This window comes from Hemitrygon akajei, chromosome 7 (assembly GCF_048418815.1).
Source record: "Hemitrygon akajei chromosome 7, sHemAka1.3, whole genome shotgun sequence".
NCBI lineage: Eukaryota > Metazoa > Chordata > Chondrichthyes > Myliobatiformes > Dasyatidae > Hemitrygon > Hemitrygon akajei.
In genome coordinates this window covers 95,707,589-95,723,946 of record NC_133130.1, presented here as the reverse complement: position 1 = coordinate 95,723,946, position 16,358 = coordinate 95,707,589, and the positions used below count along the sequence as shown (strand labels likewise).

General features: G+C 41.9%; 1 long non-coding RNA gene across 2 annotated transcripts in view; it reads right to left on the bottom strand.

Moving 5' to 3' along the window:
• Window positions 1-9,872: 9,872 nt before the first annotated feature.
• The window catches only part of LOC140730698 (uncharacterized), a 119,208-nt gene continuing 112,722 nt past the window's right edge, over window positions 9,873-16,358 (bottom strand). For both annotated transcript variants that reach the window (XR_012099661.1, XR_012099660.1), the window contains exon 3: window positions 9,873-10,797. This is a non-coding gene — a long non-coding RNA (uncharacterized lncRNA). The remainder of the gene's footprint in view (window positions 10,798-16,358) is intronic.

Sequence of the window (16,358 nt, the reverse complement as noted above, 5' to 3'; positions counted from 1 at the left end):
CACCATTTGGCCCATTTTTATATCTATAAGTGAACACAACTACAGCTGTGAAAATCCCTGTGATCTCTGTCTCAGAGGCTGATATTAGGCTGTCTTTAAAGAGAGTGAACCCTCACAAGGCCGAAAGTCCAGATGGAGTACCTGGTAAGGCTTTGAAAACCTGTGCCAACCAACGAGGGAGTATTCAAGAACATTGTCAACCTCTCACTGCTACGGGCATAAGTTCCCACTTGCTTCAAAAAAGCAACAATTATACCAGTTCCTAAGAAGAATAATATGAGCTATCTTAATTACTATCGCCCGGTAGCTCTCACATTGACGGTGTAGTGTTCTCGCACAGGTGTAAAAGAACTCTGAACTAAACACCAAGCATAAACCAGTCAATGAGGCGGTCCCAGTAAGATTAACCATTTACTGTTCACTCTTCCACATTAATGTATGGTGAAAACTGTTGATAAAACAATACAAAATATATACAGTATTTGTTTCCTTCTTGACATCACATTTACATCATAAATACTTGCAAAAGTAAAACTACAACAACTATATTACATTAAAGTGCAACATACAGTCAGAATCTACCTACGCCATCGACTGGCTTTAAATACTCTTCAACACAAACTATCCGCAACTCTTTAAATAACAAAAAACATAAACTTTATCAATCATTATTACTTTTAACAGAATCAGCATTAACATTTTTAATTCAACATATCGATTATCTCATGAACTTAACGGTGTTGCTTCTCTGATGTTTCTAGTGCGTAGAAAGAAAACTTTTCTCACGCTGATCCTGCACACATATAAGCCCCCTCCTTCCCGTTTCTCCAAACCGGTATTTTCCCACAAGACGCGGAGAAACCGGGTGTGACGTCATCACATGCCGCGATATATCACAGCGAATTTACTTTAAACAACCTTAACTTTAACTAGAAAATGATTACAAATGAATTACTAAAGCAAAAATAAAATAAACTAAACAAATGCCTTGAAGGCAACACAGACAGTGATGAAATGCTTTGAGAGGTAGATCATGACTAGACTGAACTCCTGCCTCAGCAAGGACCTGGACCCACTGCAATTTGCCTATCGCCACAATAAGTCAATGGCAGATGCAATCTCAATGGCTTTATACTACCTGACAACACAAACACCTATGTCAGGATGATGTTCATCAACTATAGCTCAGCATTTAATACCATCATTCTCACAATCCGGATTGAGAAATTGCAGAACCTGGGCCTCTGTACCTCCCTTTGCAATTGGATCCTTGACTTCCTAACTGGAAGGCCTCAATCTGTGCAGATTGGTGATAACATCTCCTCCTTGCTGACGATCAATGCTGACACACCTCAGGGTGTGTGCTTAGCTGACTGCTTTACTGTCTGTATACATGTGACTGTATGGCTAGGCATAGTTCAATTATCTATAAATTCGCTAACAATACAACCATTGTTGGTAGAGTCTTGGGTGGTGACGAGAGGGCGTACGGGAGTGAGTTATGCCAGCTAGTGGAATGGTGCCGCAGCAATAACTTGGCACTCATTGTCAGTAAGATGAAAGAGCTTACTGTAGACTTCAGGAAGGACAAAATGAAGGAACAAATACCAATCCTCATAGAGGGATCAGAAGTGGAGAAGGTAAACAGTTTCAAGTTCCTGGGTGTCAAGCTCTCTGAGGATTGAATCTGGTCCCAACATATCAATGCAGCTATAAAGAAGGCAAGACAGCGGCTTACTTCATGAGGAGTTTGAAGAGATTTGGCATGTCAACAAATACACTCAAAAACTTCTATAGATGTACCGTCGAGAGCATTCTGACAGGCTGCATCACTGTCTGGTATTTGGGGGGGGGGGGGGCGCTGCTACTGCACAGGATCGAAAGAAGCTGTAGTGGGTTGTAAATGTAGTCAGCTCCATCTTGGGTACTAACCTACAATGTACCCAGGACATCTTTAAGGAGCTCTGTCTCAGAAAGGCAGCTTCCATCATTAAGGACCTCCAGCACCCAGGGCATGCCCTTTTCTCACTGTTACCATTAGGTAGGAGGTACAGAAGCATGAAGGCACACACTCAGTGATTCAAGAACAGCTTCTTCCTCTCTGCCATCCGATTCCTAAATGGACATTGAATCTTTGGACACGACCTCACTTAATTTAATATACCGTATTTCTGCTTTTGCATGTTTTTTAATCTATTCACTGTACATATACTGTAATTGATTTACTTATTTAAAAATTTTTTTTTCTCCTTTTTTATGTATTGCATTGAATTGCTGCTAAGTTAACAAATTTCATGTCACTTACCAGTGATAATAAACCCGATTCTGATTCTGAACTACATTATTTTATCAAAGTGTCAATGATATTCAGACATACTGATAATAATACACATATTTTCAAGGTGGGTGGAAGCTATTCCAGCAAGGAAAGCCACACACACAGCAAAACCTCTGACCAAGGACTATATTCTGAGTTGGGGATTGCCGTGTCACATTGATTCTGACCACAGAGCACATTCCACTGGAATATTTGTCAGGAATTATGTGGACTGATGAACACTGAATGGACTTTCCTTTGTTCACATCATTTAGAGTCATCAGGACAAGTCGAACGAATGAATGGAACCATCAAACAACTGACTAAGTGTCATGAAGAAGGTGTACCATGGCTTAACGGCTCTTCCTATTGTGTACCATCAGAGCAACCCCAAACTAGAAAACAAATTAAGTCCATTCAAGGCAGTTACAGTATGCCCCATATCACTACCAGGTGCCCTCATTCTCAGAGAGACTGATAGACATATCATGGCAGACAGTTCAGTTAACTATTGTGTAAATTTATCCAAGCTGTCCAGTCTGCTTTCCAACAGGTTTCTGCCAATTGGAGTGATCCAACAGAAGGACGACACACCTTGAATCCAGGTGAGTGGATCCTCTTTAGAAAAATGCTTAGGGAACCACTGGGAACTCAGTGGGAAGGTCCTTATCAAGTACTGTTGCTTTCTAACTCAGTGGCAAAGGTAGGAGGTAAAACTAAATGAATACTCTCTAGTCACTGCAAGCGAGCTGAAGTGGTGCCTGATGAAGACAATAAGCACTGAGGTTAATATTGTAGTTACCTCTGATTCAGTGGCTACACTGCTGCCTACAGTGAGCAAGTTACTAACCAACCAGAACACTTCAAACAGAGTCAATAACTACTGAGTATTAATATGCTTCCAATATTATTTGCTGTTGTTATATTTCTACCAATTTTTCCTACTCACAATGATTCGTAATGTATACTTGAGAGTATCAGATGGAATTGCTGATGCTGTTAATGCTTCTAGCTGTTGGGTATGTCAATATATACCACACACTTCAAAATAGTCACCAGTGCCAGGCATTCCTTCAGATCCAGAACAAACATGCATCCTTTTTCCTTAAGCCACATTCATAATCACAATCCAACAATAGATAGTTCTTCAAGATTGTATAGCATTAGATCTTCTGTTAAGTGGGGGGGAGGGGGGGGAACATGTGGAGTTGTAGGCAAGAAATGTTGTACTTGCATATCTGACGAGTCAGAAGGCATAATTGATTTGGCTGATCATATTGGTAAAGAAGCAGCTAAAATACATCAATCTGATGGATGGTATTTTTTGATTAGATTCAATAAAGTCTAGGAATCTGGGGTTACTCAATATTATGAGTCATAATATTTGCTTGATATGCCTTATCATAATTTGTGTCTGTTTTACAATAAGGACAATCATTAATAGAGCAGCTCAAACTCTTTATGTGTATCTATGTACAAGGGTAATCTACCTAACAATGAGATAATCCAATGAATACCCTTTGATAGTTCCATAACAGGTGAATTTTTGATTATTATATACTTAATGCAGGTGTTACAAGGTATCAAAATGTTTGTTGTGATGCATATTGTGTGGTAGTGTAGTGGGTAGTGCTTGTTACTCTCACTTTCAGCTTCCATCACTGACTAACAGTCTCGCGAAAAGATTTCTCTCCCTGCCAATATGTGGCCTCTACAACAGCAAGCCTCATGTAGTGCCTCCTCACTGGCAACATGTGGAAACTGAACTCCTTTCAGACTCCAGCTGAACTACAGAGGACAGGTAGGAGGTCTGGGCCGTGCACACATAGCACGCAGGCCCACCGGCATGTGGACACGCTCTGGTGCTTGTGAAACAGATCCCTGTCTATGGGTAAATAGCCCCACTACCTCATGGGCAGCTACGGGAATAAACCCAGACAGCAAATCTGGAGTGGAGCCTCTAAAGCCACTGGATGTCATTGAACATCCTTCTGGCAGCTCCTGCAGCAAGCTGGTGCCAAACATATTGCTTCATAAACTTTCCTTTGGACTACACTAGTGAGGCCAACGGAGATCTTGGCAATTAGGCATCTCCGGATCTCCATACCTTCCGCCCAGGCTTGTGATGAGGAGGCTGATCACCCATTGTCCTTCGAGACAAATGTGTGCCAACCACCATGAAACAGGTATCACAAGTTTTTCTGCTTTTGATTTTTCAGATGAACCAAAGGGGAGAATGTTGGATTGTACTGCATAATTGTTATTTTCCTTGTAGTTTATCTTTCTTATGCTTGTTTGCTTTTTTTATTTAATTATCTATATACTTGTAATTGTTCAGTGTGGTTTTTAGTGGTTGTAGTTGCCTTTGTATCTTCTGGAAACAACTTAGTTTCAGTGGCATGCATCGCATTATGTAACTTTGCCATGCCCAGCTGTGATAAGAGGAGGGTTGGGCATGGGACAAGCAACCCCATCCCATAGAAACGCCAGCAGAAGCTCCAAAGGCCTCATCCCGGGGACAGGAAGGATCTTCACCTAGTGGTCAGAGAACTCTGGCGAGCTGCTGTCGGTGGCATATGCTCCAATTGTTGATTGGCTTCAGAGAGAAGAGAAGAAACGAAACATAGAAAACCTACAGCACAATACAGGCCCTTCGGCCCACAAAGCTGTGCTGAACATGTCCTTACCTTAGAACTACCTAGGCTTACCTATACCCTCTAATTTTCTAAGCTCCATGTATCCATTCAGGCGTCTCTTTAAAAATCCCTATCGTTTCTGCCTCCACCACCGCTGCCAGCAGCCCATTCCATGCACTCACCACTCTCTGCTTTAAAAAAAAACTTACCCCTGACATCTCCTCTGTACCTGCTTCCAAGCACCTTAAAACTATGCCTTCTCATACTAGCCATTTCAGCCCTGGGAAAAAGCCTCTGACTATCCACACGATCAATGCCTCTCATTATCTTGTACACCCCTATCAGGTCACCTCTCACTCTCTGACGCTCCAAGGAGAAAAGGCCAAGTTCACTCAACCTATTCTCATAAGGCATGTTCCTGATCCAGGCAACATCCTTGTAAGTCTCCTCTGCACCCTTTCTATGGTTTCCACATCCTTCCTGTAGTGAGGCGACCAGAACTGAGCACAGTACTCCAAGTGGGGTCTGACCAGGGTCCTATATAGCTGCAAGCATTACCTCTCGGCTCCTAAACTCAATCCCATGATTGATGAAGGCCAATGCACCGTATGCCTTGTTAAACACAGAGTCAACCTGTGCAGCAGCTTTGAGTGTCCTATGGACTCAGACCCCAAGATCCCTCTGATCCAACATACTGCCAAGAGTCTTGCCATTAATACTATATTCTGCCATCATATTTGACTTACCAAAATGAACCACTTCACACTTATCTGGGTTGGACTCCATCTGCCACTTCTCAGCCCAGTTTTGCATCCTGTCAATTTCCCAATGTAACCTCTGACAGCCCTCTACACTATCCACAACCTTTGTGTCATCAGCAAATTTGCTAACACATCTCTCCACTTCCTCATCCAGGTCCTTTGTAAAAATCGCAAAGAGTAGGGGTACCAGAACAGATCCCTGAGGCACACCACTGGTCACTGGCCTCCATGCAGAATATGACCCATGTACAACCACTCTTTGCCTTCTGTGGGGAAGCCAGTTCTGGATCCACAAAGCAATGTCCCCTTGGATCCCATGTCTCCTTACTTTCTCAATAAGCCTTGCATGGGATACCTTATCAAATGCCTTGCTAAAATCCATATACCCTACATCGACAGCTCTACCTTCATCAATGTGTTTAGTCACATCCTCAAAAAATTCAATCAGGCTCGTAAGGCACGACCTGCCTTTGACAAAGCCATGCTGACTATTCCTAATCATATTATGCCTCTCCATATGTTCATAAATCCTGCCTCTCAGGATCTTCTCCATCAACTTACCAACCACTGAAGTAAGACTCACTGGTCTATAATTTCCTGGGCTATCCCTACTCCCTTCCTTGAATAAGGGAACAACATCCGCAACCCTCCAATCCTCTGGAACCTCTCCTGTCCTCATTGATGATGCGAAGATAATGGCCAGAGGCTCAGAAATCTCCTCCCTCGCTTCCCACAGTAGCCTGGGGTACATCCCGTCCAGTCCAGTGACTTATCCAACTTGATGCTTTCCAAGAGCTCCAGCACATCCTCTTCCTTAATATCTACATGTTCAAGCTTTTCAGTCTGCTGCAAGTCATCCCTACAATCGCCAAGATCCTTTTCCATAGTGAATACTGAAGCAAAGTATTCATTAAGTACCTTTAGAGAGTATCACATTGCTTGAATAGGGGCTATTTTGTTGGTTAACTGTTACCTTTGGAGTTTCAGTGGAATTACTGGTCTGGTATAAGAAGACCAGGACATTTTTTTTGGTTTCTTTGTCTTTTGCTCTCTGCTCTTTTTCTTTCCTCTCGTTTCCTTTGTTCTTGTAATGCTTAATAAAATGATTGTAAGCAACAGAGTTATGCCTCATTCTTGACTTCCGAATGACCATGGATCTCAGAAACATCAGGATCCAAGAGAGGTGTGTTGGATGGGAAATGCAGCATTCTTGCAACACAGTTTAAGTCTGTTGACATGATGACACCACTTTGGTTGACAGCAATCTACCCTAAGGTAGATTCTGTTGCAGCCCACTTGATAAGTATAAGACCATAAGATATGGGAGCAGAATTAGGCCATTTGGCCCATTGAGTCTGCTCTGCCATTTCATCATGGCTGATCCAATTTTCCTGCGGCCCCAATTCCTTGCCTTCTCCATGGAACCCTTCAAGCCCTGACCAATCAAGAATCTATCAGCCTCTGCCTTAAATATACAGAAAGACTTGGCCTTCATAGCTGCCTGTGGCAAAGAATTTCACAGATTCACCACTCTCTGACTGAAGGAATTCCTCCTCATCTCCATTCTAAAAGAACACTCCCATATTCTAAGGTTGTACCCTCTGGTCTTAAATTCTCCCATTACAGAAAAACATTCTCTCCACATCCACTCTAACAGGGTCTTTCACCGTTTGATAGGTTTCAATTAGGTCACCCCTCATTCTTCTGAATTCTAGTGAATACAGGCCCACCCATTCAATCCTGGAATCATTTTCGTGAACCTTTAAACCCGCTCCAGTTTCAGCATTCTAAGATAAGTGTCCCAAATCTGCTCACAATACTCCAAGTGAGGCCTCACCAGTGTTTTATAAAGTCTCAGATTTACATCCTTGCTTTTATATTCTAGTTCTCTTGAAATGAATGCCAACATTGCATTTGCCTTCCTTACCACAAACTCAGCCTGCAAATTAACCTTTAGGGAATCCTGCACAAGAACTCCCAAGTCCCTTTGCACCTCTGATTTTTGTATTTTCTCTCCATTTAGAAAATAGTCAACCCTTTCATTTCTTCTACCAAAGTGCATGACCATACACTTCCCAACACTGTATTCCATCTGCCATTTCTTTGCCCATTCTCCTAATCTGTCTATGTCCTATAGCCTCTCTACTTCCTCAAAACTACCCGCCCCTCCACCTATCTTCATGTTGTCTGCAAACTTTGCAACAAGGCCATCAACTGTGCCTCTACTTTCTTAGAAGTTTGCGTAGATTCGAATGACTTCAGACCTGTTGCCTTGACGTCGCACGTTATGAAGACCATGGAGCGGCTGATAATACAGAATCTGAGGCCACAAACCAGGCACGCCCAGGATCCTCTTCAGTTTGCGTATAAGGAGAAGGTGGGAGTGGAGGATGCTATCACGTATTTGCTGCACAAATCACTCTCTCACCTAGAGGGGGTCAGTTGTGCTGTGAAGATTACATTCCTTGACTTCTCTAGTGCCTTTAACACCATCCAGCCCAAGATCTTAAGGCACAAACTAACGGAGATGGGAGTAGACTCTCACATGGTGGATTGGACAGTGGACTACTTGACAGATAGACCTCAGTATGTGCGGTTGGGAGACTGTAGGTCTGACACGGTGGTCAGCAGCACAGGGGCGCCGCAGGGAACCGTACTCTCTCCGGTCCTGTTCACCCTGTACACATCAGACTTCCAATATAACTCGGAGTCCTGCCATGTGCAGAAGTTCGCTGATGACACGGCCATAGTGGGGTGTGTCAGGAATGGACAGGAGGAGGAGTATAGGAAACTGATACAGGACTTTGTGATATGGTGCAACTCGAACTACCTGCGTCTCAATATCACCAAGACCAAGGAGATGGTGGTGGACTTTAGGAGATCTAGACCTCATATGGAGCCAGTGATCATTAATGGAGAATGTGTGAAGCAGGTTAAGACCTACAAGTATCTGGGAGTACAGTTAGACGAGAAGCTAGACTGGACTGCCAACACAGATGCCTTGTGCAGGAAGGCACAGAGTCGACTGTACTTCCTAAGAAGGTTGGCGTCATTCAATGTCTGTAGTGAGATGCTGAAGATGTTCTATAGGTCAGTTGTGGAGAGCGCCCTCTTCTTTGTGGTGGCGTGTTGGGGAGGAAGCAAAAGCTGGTAAGGAAGGCGGGCTCTGTCGTGGGCAAAGTACTCGAGAGTTTAACATCAGTAGCTGAGCGAAGGGCGCTGAGTAGGCTACGGTCAATTATGGATAACTCTGAACATCCTCTACATAGCACCATCCAGAGACAGAGAAGCAGTTTCAGCGACAGGTTACTATCGATGCAATGCTCCTCAGACAGAATGAAGAGGTCAATACTCCCCAATGCCATTAGGCTTTACAATTCTACCGCCAGGACTTAAGAACTTTTTAAAAGCTATTATTAATGCTTTCTGAGATAGTGATTTAGATGCATATCATATTTTTTACTGAGTTAAGTATTGTATGTAATTAGTTTTGCTACAACAAGTGTATGGGACATTGGAAAAAAAGTTGAATTTCCCCATGGGGATGAATAAAGTATCTATCTATCTATCTATCTATCATCTAAAGTTTTGGCAAACTTGAATAAATGCATAGTGAAAAAAACGCCATCTAGTTGCATCATGACCTGGTATGGAAACACTAGTATCCAAGAATGAAATAGCCTTCAAAAAGTGGTGGATACAACCTAGTCCATCATGGCAAGGCCCTACCCACTATTGAGTGCAACCTCAAGGAATGCTGCCACAGGGCCTCCACCACCCAGGCCATGCCCTTTTTCTTCGCTGCTGCCATTGGGAAAGAGGTACAGGAGCCTTAGGTCCCACATCACCAGGTTCAGGAGATTCAGCATGGACAACTTCACTCATCTTAACTCTGAACTGATTACAATAGACAATAGAGAATAGGTGCAGAAGTAGACCATTCAGCCCTTCGAGCCTGCACCGCCATTCTGAGATCATGGCTGATCATCTACTATCAATACCCGGTTCCTGCCTTGTCCCCATATCCCTTGATTCCCCTATCCATAAGATACCTATCTAGGTCCTTCTTGAAAGAACACTTTAAATGACTCTACAACACATGTTGTCAGTGTTATTTATTTATATTATTTTGTATATTTGTACAGGTTGTCTTTGTGCACATTTGTTGTTTGTCAGTATTTGTGTGTAACTTTTCATTGATTCTATTGTATTTCTCTGTTCTACTGTGAATGCCTGCAAGAAAATGAATCTCAGGGTAGTACATGTCGATATTTTGCAAACATTGTTTGTTAATAAATTTTCTTTGAACTTTGGCTTGTATACCATGATGCAGCAAATGTAAGATGCAGAACAATTTATGTTGACAGCCAAACTATCTTCATTGTGCAGCAACCTCAAGAAAAATACAAGGGTTCAGTATTGAATCATGAACGCTGCTGCACACTGACGTGGAACAGTAGTTGCTGTTCCTTTGGTTAATGGTTATTTCTCCCAAGTCGTCAGGCTGATCAACGCCTTCACCCATTAACCCACCGCACCATCCCCACCACCACTACATCCACATCAGCCTCTCCACTCCGCCGCTCCTCATCTCCCATGCACTGTCATTTTTCTGCTTACACTTCACACCTCATACCTACACTGACATAGTCACTGTGCCTCTGTGTTTTCATGTGCCCTGCTACTACCTGGAAGAGTTAATCTTGCCAAAAGTCACTTTATGTCACTTTAATCAGTCTCTATATAGAAGCTAATCTTGTGTAAACACAGCCACACTCAACAGTTACTTGTACATTGTGTTTTTTTATAGGATTGCTTTTATCGTTATGTGTTTTTTATGTTGCATTGGATCCAGAGTAACAGTATTTTCTTTTTTGTTTATACTCATGTACTGAAGAATATTGAACATTGGGCAGGGTAGGAAGGAGAAGGTGAAAGTCAGAGTGAGAGTGGGAAAAGAAATGTCTGTCATTTGACGTATTATTGAGAGCAGTGCTTCCAAAGGTCAGAGCATCGTTGTTGCTGAAAGGTTAACTTAGCATTCTTCTGGACACATTGGACAGTCCTGGCCCGTATCTTTCATCTGCAAATGATAAATAGTAAATTAGATGAGAGGTGAGCTTTGTATTGTTTTTACAACATTAGAATAGGGGCACCCCAGTACTGCAGTGGTTAGCATGATGCCATTGCAGCTTGGAGCATGAGACTGTAGAGTTCAATTCCATCACTTTCTGTAAGGAAGTTGTACATCCTTCCCGTGAATATGTGAGTTTCCTCTGGAATTTGTAGCATCCTCCCACATTCCAAAGGTGTGCCATTTAGAGGATTAATTGGTCATTATAAATTGTCTGTGAATACTTATTGCCCATTATGCCTGCTGGTGTTTACAGCAGCAAAGAAGGTCCTCCATCTCTGTGGAACACAGCTGTAGGGTTCCTCATTGCTTTTTCTGTAACAGTTTTGCTTGACCAGTCAGGTTTGTTAGCCCTAAGTTGAACCACAGAACCTGGAGGATAGGTGGACCACTCTTAGGCTGGCCTCTACCCTGTGGCCTGTTTGGCATGGATGCCACTACCAAGAGCCAATACACAAGGACCTGACTCCAGCCAGCCTAGCTCTCCAGGTCATTGAGGCATGGAAGCCTCTAAACCACAATAAGGTTGTGGCCCTCTTGGAGGCATCTCTGATTAGGCTAGGTTTAAAGAGGTGGGTTGCTGGGCGTGCGGCTTGTTGGGCCAGAAGGGCCTGTTCTGCACTGCATCTCTAAATAAAAAATAATTAATTAATTAGAATCTAATGCAGGCATTGCGTGCGAATCACCAACTAGACAATTCTCCTTGCTTTATCTAATCTTTATCCTCATTATTCTGATTTCAATTGCGAAGGAAATCTCATTGAAGTAAACAATAAGGGGTTAATCCTATGGGCAGTGATCGACATCTTATGGAAAGTAAAGATTTCAAATTCTCCCCTCTTCTTTAAGAAGATAATTTAAATCTATTGTCCTATTAGCTGAAAAATCTGTATCTACCACATGTCCTGATGATTTAAATAGCATCAACATTTAATTTTGTTAATTAATAAAGGCAAATAATGGCAATATGCCGAATTTACGGTTCAGTGCAGAGGTGCACTGATGGTGTGTGGCACTGAGTAGGAAATAGCAGGTTAGGCTTCCAACTTCCCTGTGGTAATGGCGCTCAAAGCAAGGAGCTCAGAAATAATGCGAAATGAGCCAGCCTCAAGAGGTTCAACTGTAACGTGAGGCAGTAACAGGTGTTAGTAGTCAGGCTAAAAAAGCAACTTACAAGTATCTAATATATTTCATTTCATGCAGTTAACTTTGGCTTGTAAGAGAGATTATGTGGCCCATCCTGTCTCTAAATAGCCATTAGATCCTTGCTTTCATTGTAAAGCATAAAAACATTCAAAGGTTGCCTGTTGTTTGTGGTTGGAGTGCAGCTCATGTGAATCAGTTTTACTCATCCAACTTGCTTTCAGCCTGGTCTCCTCATGGCCAACACAAGTTGCCACAATTTAAAGTCAAACCTGCTTCAATATGGACACAATCTGTACAGTGTAGTTACCCTGTCCATAAATAATACTCCCATCTTCCCTATCTAATTCTGCTAATTATATTTTCTCCTTTCCTGAAATAACATAGGACTCTGTTGCCACCAAACTGTTAAATTATTTAGTGTGGACTGCTGAAGAATTGGAGGAGTGTCTGATTGGACAATTAGATTTCCGTCGCCTACATTGAAGTGTTTCTGTTCATCTTTAAAACAGTAATTAATGGTACTTTGTCCTTCCTGACAATACGGCACCAGCTGGTCCCTCTCTGATTGGCAAATGTCAGCCACATTGCCTTTTTCTCTGCATCTGCCTGAGTTACAGTTTATGAATCGTTTTGTTAATGTTTACCAGTCTGGAGTAATCAGCCAGCTATTCATTATGTCCGTTAACAAGCAGTGGGGGGCCTCGCAGGAGCCAATCTGTTTCTTGAAGAGATTTGATTAAGGCGCGCAGAATATTTATTGGTCAAGCCAATTAATATCCCCTTATCGATGTGTCCAGGGAATTCAGAGGAGTAGCAGAAAGTCAGCAAAACAAATATTTTCCATCCAACATGTCCCCAGACTGAATAGATAGCGCATCACAAGCCTGAAGGTGCCATATGCTACCGGTACAGGGTACTGTTGGGTTATAATGAGTCTTGTCAGAACTCCACAGCCTGTCTATTCTCTGCGGCCGTGTGGAGCAGCTGGGAGGAAATCAAACTGTAGCCACCCTCAGTGGGCGTGATAGCCTCCCTAAATAGCTGCACACTTGAGCAATTCCATTGTTACCCTACAGGTCATTACATCTGCTCATTAACAGTCATAGCAAACATGGATAAAGAAAGAGCTGCAGCTCTGGAGAACAATGAATCCAAATGCATACTGTCATCTACAATTAATATCTAAATGTAGCAGCTAGCTGATGCCATTTCTTGCTACTTAGTCTGTGTTATGCAATTTGGAGAAATAGCTTCCCAAATGTCCCTAAAATTGCAACTTTTTAAGGCAGTGATACTCTGTGATTTCAGGGTGAATGCAGTGGCTCCAACCAGCAAGAGTCAAGCAGCCATCCCTATTCTAACCCTACATTACAACGTTATTTCTTTAGAATGACAATATATGAAAGGCCATCTTGTCCTCTGATCTTGGCAATTTACTTGCAAACGTTTTCGTCACCATGTGAAGAGACATCGCCAGGGTGCTGTTGATTGTGGTGTCCCCCCCAAATGCTCGGCCTCTATATACTTTTTCAATCAGCTGATTGGATGTCATTTTGGAAACTCAATTGTGATGCGGGGAGAAAATCTTATTGCTGATTGGCTGTGTGGCAAACTTCGTTTGTTCAGTTACGCACAAGCCAATAGCAACGTTGAGGAAAGTACTTTGCAGACCAAAAGAATGAACCTGTTAGACAAGACCATTGTGGTCCACATAATCCAGTGTGGCAATTGCAGCCAAACTGGGAGAAAATTATCCACAAGGATCCATGAACATCAACTGGCTATGAAGCGATATGACCAACTCTCCCTAGTCTCTACCCATGAACATCGAGAGGGGCACAAATTCGACAGGCGTCAGTGAAAGTCATGGTGAAAGTGAACACGTGGCATATGAGAATTCCTAGAAACATGGTTTTCCGCAAACAATTCTGTAAACAAGCGCGTAGACCTCAATCTTATTTGTGAGCCGCTGTGGGCAAGGTTTCAGACAACGCATGAAGTTCACCACACTGCTAATTGGCGGCGAGACTTCCTCCCCATATCACAATTGAGTTTCTGAAATGACATCCAGTCAGCTGATTGAAAAGTATATAAAGGCCAAACGTTTGGGGGACACACCACCATCAACAGTGCACTGACGATATCTCCTCACACAGTGACAAAGCGTTTGCAGGTAAATTGCCAAGGTCGGAGAACAACTCCACCCAACCAACAACCACCCAAGTTACACATCTTCTGAATTATTTCCAGCCATTCTGTCCATCTGAACAATGCCAGTATTCATTCTCCATGCAAGCAAGCTTATCTAATTAACACACACAAAATGCTGGTGGAACGCAGCAGGCCAGGCAGCATCTATAGGGAGAAGCGCTATCGACGTTTCGGGCTGAGACCCATCGTCCTGACGAAGGGTCTCGGCCCGAAAAGTTGACTGTACTTCTCCCTATAGATGTTGCCTGACCTGCTGCGTTCCACCAGCATTTTGTGTGCGTTGCTTGAATTTCCAGCATCTGCAGATTTCGTCGTGTAAGCTTATCTAATTGCTCATCTATTTATTTACTTTCTTCATCTGACATGGCCTCAAATACTGCTCCTTGTGGTTATCCACATTGCAACCAGTATCTGAGCAAAGAAGTTCCATGTGATTTTTTTATTGGATTTTATTAAATAACAAAAATTCAATTTGTGCTTCTTCATTTTAATTATCAGTCTCTGCAAGCCTGGAAAGCTTTAGCAGATAAAGTCACTTCTAAAAATATTTTCTATTAGTGGACAGATTATACAAATAAAATGATTGGTACTGGGCAGGTATTAAACTCTTACAAAATCCCTTAGTCTAAGAACATTGTTTGAATTTTGGAGATAATGAAAACAAGGATTCTTAAAGGGACCATGAAGCATAATATAATGTATAAAATATGTATGACCTTTCAATCTTCCTCATTGTTGACTTTCTTGTGTACTCACAATTTGAATCAACATATTGTAGAGCAATTTAACCATCAAAACCACTGGTCCACAGAGAAACCCCTATTTATCTCCCCACTCATCTGGCTTCATCTATCATCTGCCTGCTGTATTCTTTCCCCTCCCCCACCTTCTTATTCTGTCTCCTTTCCCCAAAACATCAACTGTTTATTCCTCTCCATAAAAGCTGCCTGCCCTGCTGTGTTCCCTCAGAATTTTGTGTGTGTTTCTCTGGATTCCAGCATCTGCAGTTCTCTTGAGTTTGTGACTGATGAAAGTTGTTTACCACAAGAAAAATGAAATCACAATCACGTCTGCATGTTCAATTTATAACAAGTTCACTTCTCAACGGTCTGTGGTAGAATTCAGAGTTATGCTTCTAGAAGATTGTTCTGGGTTGTATCTATTTGTATTCTGCTACATCTAATATTTATATAATAGCTTTATATTTCAAAGATCACATTAAAGTGAGACACAGATATAAATTTTGGAGTATATGAGTTGGTTATGGTAATTCCTATGGTGGTTTGGTGTTTTTGCACTTTGGATGTGGGACAGTTATAACTCTGTAGGGGATGAATGGAATTATAAAGATTATGTAGGAGAGAGATTATATACGTAGGTTATTTATCTAATTATTTATTTTTAGTTAAAGATACAGGCCTTTCTGTCTCAATGAGTTGTGCCAACCAGCAACCCACCTGTTTAACTGTAGCTCCATCATGGGACAATTTACAATAAGCAACTAAAGAATGCATCCTTGTGCTGTGGGAAGAAACCAGAGTACTCAGAGAAAACCCATGCGGTGGGAGAGAAAATATAGAAACTCCGTATAGACAGTGCCTAAACAGAACTCCAAACTCCAATGCCCCATGCTGTTATAGTGTCATGCTAACTGCTAGGCTAATGTGGCGCCCAGCAGTAATTGAAACTTGGCATGAAGATCTAGCATTGAGAATCACAGTGCAATGTTATTATGTAGGAGATGAATTTGAATTATATAGCAAATCACATAGAACCCTTTTGCTTTTTAACAAAAATAATTCTCCAATGATCATCACCCATTGTCCTTCGAGATAGATGGATGGCAACCAACTATCCAAACAACCAATTCTTAGATGTACACCTTACTAACAAGGTATGCCCATTCGAAGCTCAAAGTAAATTTTATTATCAAAGTACATATATGTCACCATATACAATCCTGAGATTCACTTTCTAGTGGGCATACTCAATAAATCCTTGGAATAATAACCATAACAGAATCAATGAAAGACTGCATCAATGTGAGTGTTCAGCCAGTGTGCAAAAGACAGCAAACTGTGCAAATACAAAAATAAAGAAATAATAATAATAATTACAACAAATAAATAAACAATAAATATTGAGAACATGAG